We start from the raw sequence: 13,489 nt of genomic DNA, 5'->3' as shown, positions 1-13,489 counted from the left end.
CAACACTTTTCTATGCTCCTGAGACAGACAGCTTTCTAATCCATCCCACTCCTCAAGGACTTCATCATTTTAGAATCTGTTTTGAGGTACATCAAAATTCAAAGCAACTGAATTCGATTCCTCACTCTGCTGGGCAGTAACGAACAACTCTTCCTCCAGTTCTTCCTTTGTTGTGTAATACGTTTTCAACATGTTCACATGACATACCCAATACAGTTTTATTTTATATCTGACGTCTTTGCTAAATAGTTCAACTGACTCAACTTTTTCACAGGGACCAGTAAACCTAACTTTAAAGGGATCACCTATGATTGGTAACAGTACTGACAAGTTATCCCTGTGGGAAAACTTCTGAGTCCCAGATTTTTATCTGCCACCTGCGTAATTCTACGCTGTGCCATCTTTGGGTGCTGTTTTGCTGAATCACTGACTAAATTTAGTCTCTCCCTCAATTCTGATACATGATTTAATTGTGTGATCTTCGACTTTGACCCTGTCATTTGTTTCTTTAATTAATTCCAAAGGGCAATCACTTCATGTGCGAATATGAACTTAAAAGGAATTCGTTTGGAACAGTCTTAATGGCAAACAATACGAACGGGATATCTTTTTCCCAATCATTCGGATAATCTTGACAGTATGCTCTGTCCATGGTCTTCAAGGTCTTAAGCTATCTTTCTAAAGCTCCCAACGATTCAGGAAGATATGCACTAGATTTAAAGTGTTTTATCTCAGCTATCAAAAACCTCCTTAAGCAGTTGTACAGTAAAATTTGACCCTTAGTCTGACTGAATCTGACTAGTTAGGTCATAGCGTGTGAAGAAAGCTACTAACTCCTCTACCAGAATTGTGGCCTTGATACTCCGGGAAGGAATTGCCATTGGAAATATGGATAGCACATCCATTGTAGTCAACAAGCACTGGTTCTGACATTTAGTTCTCGGAAGGGGATGCACGCAATCAATTATAATCCACCTGAAAGATTCTCCAACTGTGGTAATTGGCAACAAAGGCGTGTTTTTATTGCCGCCTGGGACTTACCTGCCATTTGACATGTATGACATTGTCAGAAAAAGCAACCACATCCCGTGTGCATTCCAGGCCAAGAGAAATGTTTAGTATTTAGCTTGCGTGTTTCGTCACCCTCGGGGACCCCCTATAGGTAGTTCATGTGCTACCCATAACACTTCCTCTCTATGTTGTAGCTGCAACACAGTCTTGTGTACTTCGGCCCACTGCACGAATCACATCAAGTAGTGTATCAGCTGACCTAAACTCAACTCCTTCATCTTTCTTTTTACTTGTCACTTGGTGCTGTGCCTATTGAGAGTGGGATCTGTTCAACATACAGTCTGGGAAAATAGAAAGATATTTCTGTTTTAACTCCTCAGTTTCTTCGTCTTCCTTGGGCTTCTCCACAATAAGGGGAGTCACTTCTAATTTGGATCTTGCCAAATCACTTCCAAGCACAAGCTGAATTCGTGGAACTGACACTCTGTCTATCACGCCCAGCGTAAATTTCCCCGACTTAAATTGGGGCTCCAACGTGATCTTACATAAGGGAACGCTAAATTTCTGCTCATATATACCACAAATTACAACACTCATGGGAAATAGATATGAAAGGGTACATATTCGCCCATCCCTTACTACCAGCAACTGGTTAGATCGTGTCACTCTCGTGCCACCAGTTTAGCTTCTTTAAACACTTCTATTTTCCACAACGCCTTTAATTAACGACAAGTACTGTCCGTATTCAAATACTTTCCGTATTCAACTTTGCCAGAATGGAAACAGCTGAGTCCTTTCAACTCCTTTCGACTCTCTTGGACTTCTTTTTTTCCTGCTCTCATATCTTCCAAGTGCAGGAAGGTTCTTGGTTTAGTAATGCAGAATCTCCCCTTCTGCCAATTTGGATCCTTCACAGGACGAATATCTGTTCAAAAGCTTGTCTTATGCACCAGCATGTACTCATCTACTAATTCTGTTGTCCTTCTGACTTTCCGAAATCTTTTTTCCTCCACGTGAATTCTTGCAATCTCTAAAAGTGTATTTTTGAACTCCTCCAGCAGAATTATCTCTCTAATAGCCTGAAATATCCTCTCTTTATCCAAATAAGAATCCATCCATCAAAGTATTGTGTTTATTTCTTTTAAACTCAACATAAGTCTGACCTGTGTTTCAGAAACGCTCTCGATATACATCTGGTACCGGTTCAGAAGCACTCAAAGGAGCCTGTTTTACTCATTCATAATCTTTTCACACCTCACGTAATATCATACCAAATCCCTTACTCGCTCTGACTTCGAGTTTAGTCTGAACTCGCATTACCCATCAATCCTCGGACCATTCCATCTGCCTAGCCATGTTTTTGATTGAAATGAAGAAGGCTTCAACATCATCCTCATCAAAATGTTGCGGAGTGGTGACACATTTACATATATCACTAATTTCTCTTTTAATTTCCATCCTGCTAACTTGACTTTGCTGACAAAGTCGCAACTTCTCAAGTTCAAATTTTCTCTCTCCTTCTCTCTCTTCTCTGTTCCTTTCTTATCTCCCTTTGCTCATGCAAGGAACTTCTCTCTCTTTTTCCTCCCTCTATATCTCCCTTCTGTCTGTTTCTCTGTCTCTCTCTCCTTCTCTTCTCTAACTTTTTCTCATTCTTCTCCCCCCTTTCGTTCTCTCTCCCTCTCGCTTTCCTCTCTCTCGCTTTGTTTATCTTCTCACTCCATTTTCCTCGAGACTAATTTAGGTAACATCATCAGTGGCGACCTCGCAGTGAAGCGAAGCTGTTGTCTCCTGCTTTCTATTTATAAGTTTGTCCTGGATGGGGTTGCTGGGGTTTGTAGTGATGTCATTTCCTGTTCGTTTTCCGAGTGGTTGACAGATGGTATCTAGATCTACATGTTTGTTTATGGCGTTGTGTTTGGAGTACCAAGCCTCTAGGAATTCTCTGGCATATCTTTGCTTAGCCTATCCCAGGATAGATGTGTTGTTCCAGTCGAAATGTTTTTTTTTATCCGTGTGTAGGGCTACGATGGAGAGAGGGTCGTGTCTTTTTGTGGATAGCTGGTGTTCGTGTATCCTGGTGGCTAACCTTGTTCCTGTTTGTCCTACGTTGTCTTTGTGGCAGTCCTTGCATGGAATTTTGTAGATGACGTTGGTTTTGACCATGAGTTGTACTGTGTCATTTAAGTTTGCTAGTTTTTATTTGAGAGTGTTGGTGGGTTTGTTTGCTACTAGGATTCCGAGGGGTCTTGTTAGTCTGGCTGTCATTTCTGAAACTTCTTTGATGTATCGTAAGGTTGTTAGTGTTTCTGGCTGTGTTTGATCTGCTTGTCGTGGTTTGTTCTCGAGGAATCTGCGGACTGTACGTTTTGAGTGTCCGTTCTTCATGAATACGTTGTATAGGTGGTTCACCTCTGTTTTCCGAAGTTCGTCTGTGCTGCAGTGTATGGTGGCTCGTTGGAATAGTGTTCTGACAACCTCCGTTTGTGTGTGTTGGGATGATTGCTGGTGTAGTTAAGTATTTGGTCAGTGTTTGTCGATTTTCTGTATACGCAGGTTTGTAGTTCTCCGTTGTCCTTTCTTTCGACGTGACGTCGGTTGCTGTCGGTTTCTTCCTCCTGGCACTCCATCCACAACGCCATAAACAAATACATGTATCTAGATACCATCTATCAACCTCTCAGAAAACGAAAAGGAAATGACATCACGCCAAACCTCACGAACCCCATCCAGGACAAATGTATAAATAGAACGCAAGGAGAGAACAGTTTCGCTTCACTTAGAGGTCCCACTGATGATGTTACCTAGCCAGGTAATGAAACGTCTGGATCTCAAACCTCCAGCTCAGCGAGCAAACCTACACCCGAAACCTCAACCTGAGCTACAAACCTTACAACAGCAGTGTAATTGACGAAAGGGACGACAGGGTCTTTTGTTTTCTGTGGTGCTCTACTGTTTCTGATTCAGTGCTCCCAGCGCTCTGGCTCAAGTTTGATTTTCAGTCGAGGAATGGGAATTTTCCTGTGCTCGTTTGTCGTAGTGGCAGCATTCCTACAGCAGGAAATGATGGATGTGGCTGAGAAGTGGTCATGTTTTGTCAAACACACGATTCAGGTTAACATAAGACAAAGAGCTGCGGATGCTGGAAATGTGACACAAAAACATGGAATGCTGGAGAAACTCAGCGCCTGGCAGGATCCATGGAGCAAAGTAGAGTTAGTGTTTCAGATCGACAGAAGCAGGTTCGTTCGGTATTTCAACATTGTAATGCAGGTAAATTTTCAGTATTATGTGTGGGATCATCATATTTATCAAAACTTCTCATTAGTTGCCAACCGTCACTTTTACAAATTTAAAAGGTTTGTTTTGGCGGTAATGCTGCTTCCGTTTCCATGAGCTGGTGACAAGCTGTGCTTTAATGGTTACCTTTTTCTTTTCCTTTATGTCACTTAGCAGCCATGTCAAGTGGACAATTGACCCTTTCAGTGTCTTCCACAATGTGAGTTTCCATTTGTCTTTCTATGTCTGTTCATTGTCACCTTCTTTCACAGTCTCTGTCCAAATCCCTCATTTCCCATTTCTGGTCTTTGGAAACTCTGACTGCAGAAGACAGTGTGAAAGTGCAGCTGATGAGGCAATTTTTCCTCCCGCTGACTGGACTGTGGAGAACTGCGCTCACATTCTCTCGATAATATATCTGTCACTTAGGCCTGAGGCCTTCGACATGTTTCCTTTTAAGTTCCAAATACAATTCATAATATTTTGCTTTTGGTGTAAAATTAATGAACAGTTACAGCAGAGAATGATCAGCGTGTGATATCCGCACTGATTCCTACCTCACCTCGTTCTTCCCAACAAACTGAGAATGAAGGACGGAGAATAAACGAGGAGGTGAAACAAAAGCACTTCTAGAACCGAGGTAAGAAACTCCAAATAGAATTAGCAGAACAAAACAATGAGGCGTCAAAGAGGTCCTTACTCGACGTGATTGTTCGGTGTTCGAGATGGGAAAGCTATCCAGCCTGAGGCACCTTCATGTCTCTTGCTGCTGACTGAATCAGAAAGCAGAGGTTTCACGAGACCTACACTTGTCTCACTTTGCTGTCCCCACCTCCTCCCCTGACCAGGTTTACATTTTCCTGCTCTTCTATGAGGTAAATGATACAACGTCATTTCATGTCTATCACTTTCTCAGTTCCAGTTCCAACATGGCTTCGATTTCAGAGCACGTGTGAAGGTTTGACTGCAAATCCATTCATTCCTGTTGCGAAATGACTGAGTCACTAACATGCGAACTGCACCAAAGCATGATTCAGGATTTCTGATGTTGATTCATTCGCATTGAAAAACAGCAGACAAAATCAAAATGAGGCCTTTCAGAGACTATCTTGGGATTCATTTGACAGAGAGACGACATCAACAATCCGTGGTGCACTGTGACACCAGCAAATAAATGTTACTTTGTTTTCAAACGGGGTTGCCTTCGCACTGAAAGCAAACGCGGTACTATTGTTACAGAAAGGGCGAGGGCACGGAAACTGCTCTCCTTATCAGGATGATAATTGCTGCTGTACACTCCGGCGCACGTTGAGGCCAAGGTATGAGAGCAGCTTAACAAAGTTTCAGACAGTAATTAATTGTAATTCCTTTCCATTTCACTTCTACAGTAGGTATGGATTGTTTGCATCCAATTAGAAGGAGTATGGTAGTAGATACACGGAGAAACTACCACGGCAAATCCCGCGCCAATCATCTTGCTGTTTTTTCGGTGTTGTCGTGTCTACATCCGAGCAATCCATCGTTAGCAGCAGCATGACGATTCGTCATGCTCAAGAGTTGAAAGGTTCGAGAAACTAACTCATTCCCTCCTTCTCCGGGGTATCTTCGGATGATCAGTGAATCATATCTCATTGATAGAGACATATTTCTAAAAATGTCAGGTTCTAAGCAGGCACCTGCAATCGGTCGTGAACAAGAAAAGAAGCGGAGTGAGGAAGTCAAATAAATGTGCATGGCAATGATGACTGGAACGCATGAGGCAGGAAGTTATCGTGGAGCTGGTGGTGTTAGGCTCAGCGTTGATGCCAATGGGTCTGCCTACACTGCCCAATGGTGATTCTGGCTCACACTCACTCCAGGTCAATTCACCACAACAACCCTCTTCTTCTTGGCGTGAGGATCCCTCTGGGTGTGTGAACGCCGTCAATGGGCCAAGAAACGATGGACACATTCTCCTTATTCTATCAGTTTAAACAGGTGAACAGTACAGTTTGAAACCAATGTAAGTGCACATTAACTTTCCCTGTACATTTTCAATGGAGAATGTTAAACTGTGAAATGTCTGTTCAAAAGCGGGCATTGATTGCAATTCTCAACAAAAAAGAAAAACATTTCCAAACTTTTGTGATGAAATGGTTAAAGAACTACAAGTGTGGATGTGAAAACGCACTTCTAGTGGAGGCACTGTGACTCGGTTTGTTAAAGTGCTTCTCAAGTAAACAAGAGAACTTGGGATTCAAATGCCAGTTGTGGATGTCCAATCTTTCAAAGGCTCATTGTTTCATCTTCTTCAAATGTCATATTGCTGATCCCGCAGCTTTCTGATTTGAGCTCAGCCTTTTGTGATTTGATGCTCCTAGAGTTATTCACTCCTTTTTTCTCCACCAATGAATGTTGTTTCTTGCTGACTGTTAATACAAACTGGAACCTCTTTCCATTGTCCCACAAAAACTTCTTTTCTTCTCTTCCGTTGCGCTTGCTCTTTCACTCCCAGTTTTAGTGGGAATGACGAGTTGAGGCAGCAGACACTGCAGATTTGACGGGAAATGTTGTGGCCATAGCACAGACACTAAGAGGTGATCATCTCCATTCTCTGCAGTCACCGATCATTCATCTTTCACCAACAGTAAATACATCATTGTCATCCTATATTTCGAATGAAACTGCTTTTATTTCCGGAGGAAAAGATGTTGTATTTAGAATTCGAAAGAATCATAACATGTTGAATAACGTGTTGGAGGAAATGCCCACCAACCCAAACTCCACTCCCGGCACCTTCCCCTGCAACCGCAGGAAATGTAAAACTTGCGCCCACACCACCTCCCTCACTTCCCTCCAAGGCCCCAAGGGATCCTTCCATATCCGCCACAACTTCACCTGCACCTCCACACACATCATCTATTGCATCCGCTGCACCCGATGTGGCCTCCTCTATACTGGGGAGACGGGCCGCCTACTTGCGGAACGCTTCAGGGAACACCTCTGGGACGCCCGGACCAACCAACCCAACCACCCCGTGGCTCAACACTTTAACTATCCCTCGCACTCCACCGAGGACGTGCAGGTCCTTGGACTCCTCCATCGGCAGAACATAACAACACGACTGTTGGAGGAAGAGCGCCTCATCTTCCGCCTGGGAACCCTCCAACCACAAGGAATGAACTCAGATTTCTCCAGTTTCCTCATTTCCCCTCCCCCCACCTTGTCTCAGTCGGTTCCCTCAACTCAGCACCGCCCTCCTAACCTGCAATCTTCTTTCTGACCTCTCCGCCCCCACCCCACTCCGGCCTATCATCCTCACCTTGACCTCCTTCCACCTATCACATCTCCATCGCCCCTCCCCCAAGTCCCTCCTCCCTACCTTTTATCTTAGCCTGCCTGGCACACTCTCCTCATTCCTGATGAAGGGCTCTGGCCCGAAACGTCAAATTTCCTTTTCCTTGGATGCTGCCTAACCTGCTGTGCTTTAACCAGCAACACATTTTCAGAGTTGAGGATTAAACAAATCAGCCAGGATCTCATTGAACGTTGACGCTGACGGGATGGCCCAAATGGCTTCCATCTGCACCAATGCCATTTTTGTGAATTTGAAAATGCTGGCGACCATTGTAACGGAAGTAAAGCAGATAGTTTAGAAAAGATGATTGTAAACTCAGTCAACATCTTTCGTTGAAAGGAAAATCACACTTTGGCAATTTGCCAGAGATTTTTTGCTGACATGACATGAAGATTTTATCAAGGAAGCAGATAGATGAACTCTATTTCTATTTCTAGCAGAGACTCAATATGGGGCCAAATAATAAAACGTCGTTGAACAAGTTAAGAGTTCATGGTGTTGTGTAATAAATGACCTTTGACTGTCCATTATTTACTGAACACAAGCCACCGAATCATGTGTAATTTTTAAAGTTTTAAAATGTAAATCGTGAAATGCAGTAATGTCAGGCATATGGCTTCAATGATGTTTCTCTGTATTAACGACCTGATGAAGTGGCAGAGTGAAATTTGTCCAGTTTTGCTGATGATGCACAATAGATTGGAGGACATCTTTTGATGAGGTTGGGGTATCTGCAATGCGATATACTGTATGTAGGTCGTCTGGGTAAGGAAAAAAAAGACAGATGCAGTTTCCTGTCGGGTATGTGAGGCCATGAATTCGAAAGGAAGAATCAAAGTCCGAAAACTATTAAAATCGAGAGAAACTGCAATAAAATGTGGTGCAGAAGAATCTGGATGTTCTAACGCATGAAACAAAGATGAGCGATTGATTTATTATTTTCTGGCAAAAAGATCCATACCCTTCTCTAATTTTTGCAATGAGATGGTTTTCCAGGAAATCACTGGAACTAAGGAATCTGTAAATTAATCGAAGACCATGATAAGTTTCGTTTTGTTCGATGGGACATATTTGATGCATCGTTTAATGTTCTCTGAAATTTCTTTACAAAAGAGCCGAGACTGGGCGAGTAAAATTAAGATCACTGAAGATTATTGCCATCCTTTATTTATCACACACAATTTTTTTTTCTCATATGTTTTATTTCACATCATAGTTGCTGTGAGTGGGCTTGCAAACTACACCCGCTGGTGACTTGTTTCCTCACAATTTCTCATATCTAAACAAACAGATTCTACATTCTTACAATTGGACTATTTTCGACACTCTTGTGTCCCATATCTCAGGAGGAATCCACTGCAGTTGTATCGTGTTCAGAGGATGTTCATGAGAATGTTCTCAGGACTGAGGCATGGATGTGGAGTTAGGTTCGCACGCTTGAGCTGGGAGGTTCACTTCAGAAGTTTCATCACTCTGTTGGTAAATCTTCAGTGGGCCTCAGGCGAATCAGTGAACATGATTCCTGTTTTCTATTTATATGTTTGGGTTTCTTTGGGTTGGTGATGTTATTTCCTGTGGTGATGTCATTTCTTGTTATTTTCCTCAGGGGGTGGTAGATGGGGTATAACGCGATTTGTTTGTTGATAGTGTTCTGGCTGCAATTCCAAGCTTCTTGGAATTCCCGATTGCATCTGTTTGTCTTGTCCTAAGATGGATGTGTTGTTCCAGTCGATGTGGTATCCTTCCTCATCTGTAAGGATACTAGTGAGAAGGTCATATCGTTTTGTGGATAGTTGGTGTTCATGTATCGTCGGGCTAGTTTTGTGCCTGTTGTCCAATATATTGTTTGTTACAGTTCTTGCACGTTATTTCGTAAATTGTATTAGTTTTGCTTGTTGTCTGGATGGGTCTTCTAACTTCACTAGTTGCTGTTTTACTGTTTGGTTAATGTGATTCTATTCTCGGTGGAGTTTGGAGAGATGAACAGGCATCTAACTGAAAAGTGCAGAATAGTGAATGTCCTGGGCAGAGTGGATGTTGGGAAAATGTTTCCATTAGTTGGAGATACTAGGACCTGCGGGCATAGACTTAGAGTTAAGCGAAGACCAAATAGAACAGAGATAAGGATAAAAGTCTTCATCAAATGAGTGGTGAGATTATGGAATTCATTGCCACAGAAGGCTGTGGAGGCCAGGCCGATGAGTATGTATAAGACTGAGATAGATAGATAGGTTCTTGAGAATCAAGGGATATGAGGAGAAGCGGGAGAATGAGGTGAGGAAACGTATCATGCAAGATTGAAATGTATAGACGACTTGATGGTCTGAATGGACTAATATCTGCTCCTTTCTGTTATGGTCTAATATGCTAACTAAGTGCCCAAACTGTGTGTTCTGCAATGTTTGTTGTGTCAAGTTGCATTTTGCCTCAGTTTAGATACACAGCTTGTTATCACCTGCAGATTTCATTTCGAGTTACTTGATCTTAAATCCACACCTTGATTACCTGAAAACGCTGGAAAATAATCAGAAACTCAGAGGCCGAGGGGGGTAGGTGGAGGGAGAGGGGGTGCAGAGTGAGAGAGAGAGAGAGAGACGTCAAGATGGTTTCAATAGATCTGGGAATGCTAGACATTGAACAGGCTTTAACAATAAGTGGTTTGTATCAAGAAAAAAAGAAAGTTCTAAGTTAGGGTGGAACACAGGAACAATGGAATATCAGAGCCGTTAAGTCCGGAGAAGAGAAATAAAGTGTGTGCCGGGGCCAGCTTCCAACTGAAAGAAAATAAAGGACATAAACAATTGGAAACAAAACAGTGGAAAGTGTGTAAATTCTGACTTTCTTGCATATGGTTTTGAATCCAGGAAGCGAGGAAGTGTGGAGGAAGGAAGCTAGAGAACTCATTAGTTTGTCACCTGGACCCACTCTCTATCCTGTTTCAAGCAACACATTATAAATAAGAACACGTGGCCCAAAGGTCGAGGAGCTCACTGGCTGTCAGTCTCTCTTCTCCGGTTGTGCCTGAACACTGGAAACCTTTGAGACAGAACGTTCTGGGGAATCTTTTTCCCTGAGTTTGGCTTCTGCTCAATTAATCTGTTCTCCTCTAAGGTTCTCAGACTTTCTTTCGTGAATTTCTTTCCTGAGCTGACAATGTCACTTATATCTTCTTTCACAGGGGATTGAATAGAGACCTCAATGAAACAGCACATCAAAATTTGAAAGAGTGACCCTTCTGCAGGGCCTGCAAATAACCAGCCTTCAACTGTCAAAGGAAAAACTGTCAATGGATAACCAGATTTGACCTACAAAGAATGAAACCTGAAAGCAACAACACCCCCAGATTTTATGGACTACATAAAGTGCACAAACCAGACATCCCACTCAGACCCAAAGTATCACTACCAGGGACACCATCACACAAACTGGCTAAAGAACTGCAACAGAAATAAAAACACCTGATCAGCGGATCCAGACACTCTATACAGTCAACGCTGGAATTCTTGGACATCATCAGAAATATCCATATAGACAAGGAAGAAACTATGGTCTCATTCGATGTAACGGCATTGTTCACTTCTATCGACAAAACCCTAGCCAGAGAAACAATAGCCAACCTGCTGGACATACAGAACAGACAACAGGGCGTTGAATCTTTCAACACGGATGGCATAGTTAAACTACTAGGCCGGTGCCTCACAACACGCTTCATATTCAACAACCAAATATATGAACGGTACACCAATGGGTTCACCCATCTCTGGACTCATAGCAGAAGCGGTAATGCAAAGGTTAGAACAAACTGTCTAACCGCAAATTCAACTCTGGGTCAGATATGTGGATTGCACCTTTGTAATCATTAAAAACACAGAAATAGCGAACACACACCCGATCATCAACTCCATCCTCACAGGAATCCGATTCACTAGAGAAGAAGAAAAGGACAATCAACTCCCATTCCTAGACGTGATGGTACAGAGAACACCGAACAGAGAATTCACCACAAAGGTATACAGGAAAGTCACTCACACAGACCAAGTCCTGAACTATGAAAGCAACCACACCATCACACACGAAATAAGTTGCATCAAAACACACTTCAAAAGGGCAACAACACACTTCAGTACACCAGGACTGCAAAAACAGGAAGAATAACACCGATACAATGTTTTCACCAAAAACGGATAACCCCGCAATTTCATCAACAGATGCCTAAGTGAAAGGCAACGGAACGAGGACATGCCACAACGCAAATGACTAGCCACACTACCATACATCAAGAGTGTTTCAAAACTGACAACCAGATTACTGCGACCACGAGGACTCATAGCAGCACACAAACCCACAGCCACTCTCAGACAACGACTCACCAGAACGAAGAACCCGATACCCAGCATGAGCAAAACCAACACAGTGTACAAACTCCCATGCAAGGACTGCACAAAACACTACATAGGACAAACAGGAAGACAAATAACGATCCGCATCCATGAAAACCAATTAGCCACGAAACGACACGACCAGCTATCCTGAGTAGCTACACACGCAGATGACAAGCAACATGAGTTTGACTGGGACAACACTACTATTATAGGACAAGCCAAACAGAGATCAGCCAGGGAATTCCTAGAGGCAATGCACTCATCCACAGATTCAATCAATAAGCACATCGACCTGGATCCAATATACCGACCACTGCAAGGGACAGCTGGAACTGACAACCGGAAGTGGCAGAGACAAACCACTATAAATTCCGGAGGAAACATCACAGGAGCGCTTCACAGGAGGCTCCCAAGCACTGAGGATGTCACATAGACAGGGGATGAAACGTCTGCAACAAAAATTCGCAGCCTGGCCAACAGAACCACAACAACGAGCACCCGAGTTACAAATCTCCTCGCGAAGTTTTAACCCCAGTCCTGTTTCTCAAGGATGTGGAGGGGACCGGGTTTGAGAGTTGGGTTTGAGTTTTGCTGTCTTTGCTCTCGCTTCTGGTCTTACACATCCTCCGCCGTTTTCCTTCACTCACTCTCCATCTTGCACTCTCTCTACCTACCAATCTCCATGTCTCTGAATTACCTGATGCTTGGTTTTGCTTCTGTCGTGAAGAAATCACAGGCAATTGTTCATGGAAAACCGCAGGGATGAAGACACAAGCTGCTGTTAGGGCAAGATATGGAGTGATGTGTTCGCAGATTGTTTCCAAGATAACAGATTGGGAATGGGGTTGCAGGCTCTTGGTAGGGAACAGATTGATTTAACAGGCCATCAGTCGTAGAACAGAGTGGGGAATGTTTCACAGGTAATTCCTGGGGAGGCAGAGTGGGGATTGGGTTACACATTGTTGCGACGTAAGCAAAATGGGGCTGGGATCACATCATATTGCTACGAAAACAGTCACGAAACGGGATCACAGGCCAATGCCTGGACAACAGAGTCAGAATGGGATTACAGGTCGTTTATGGGAGAAAAACGTGGGATTGGGTTCAGAAAATTGATAGGGAAGCAGGATGAGAATGGGTTCACAGACCGTGGCTCTGAGAGCAATCGTGCATATGGATACACAGACCATGGACATCACAGTGCGGATGGGATCACACGTCGTTGGTGGTAGAAGAGAGTTGAAATGGATTTCCAAGCCGTTGCTGAGAGAAAAGAATGAGGATGGGTACATTGGCCATTACGAGAGGAACAAAATGGGAATGGGTTCACAGGCCGTTGCGAGGGGTAGAGTATGGGGAAGGCTCTTGTGATCGATATGCAGCGGGGATGCCGTCACAGGCAGTTGGGAGGAGAACAGAGTCGGGGTGAGGTTTCAGCCGTTACTAGGGAAATAGGGAGGACTGAGTCACAAGTCATTGC

The sequence above is a fragment of the Hemiscyllium ocellatum genome, unplaced genomic scaffold (assembly GCF_020745735.1).
Source record: "Hemiscyllium ocellatum isolate sHemOce1 unplaced genomic scaffold, sHemOce1.pat.X.cur. scaffold_125_pat_ctg1, whole genome shotgun sequence".
Lineage (NCBI taxonomy): Eukaryota > Metazoa > Chordata > Chondrichthyes > Orectolobiformes > Hemiscylliidae > Hemiscyllium > Hemiscyllium ocellatum.
This window is presented reverse-complemented; position numbering follows the sequence as displayed.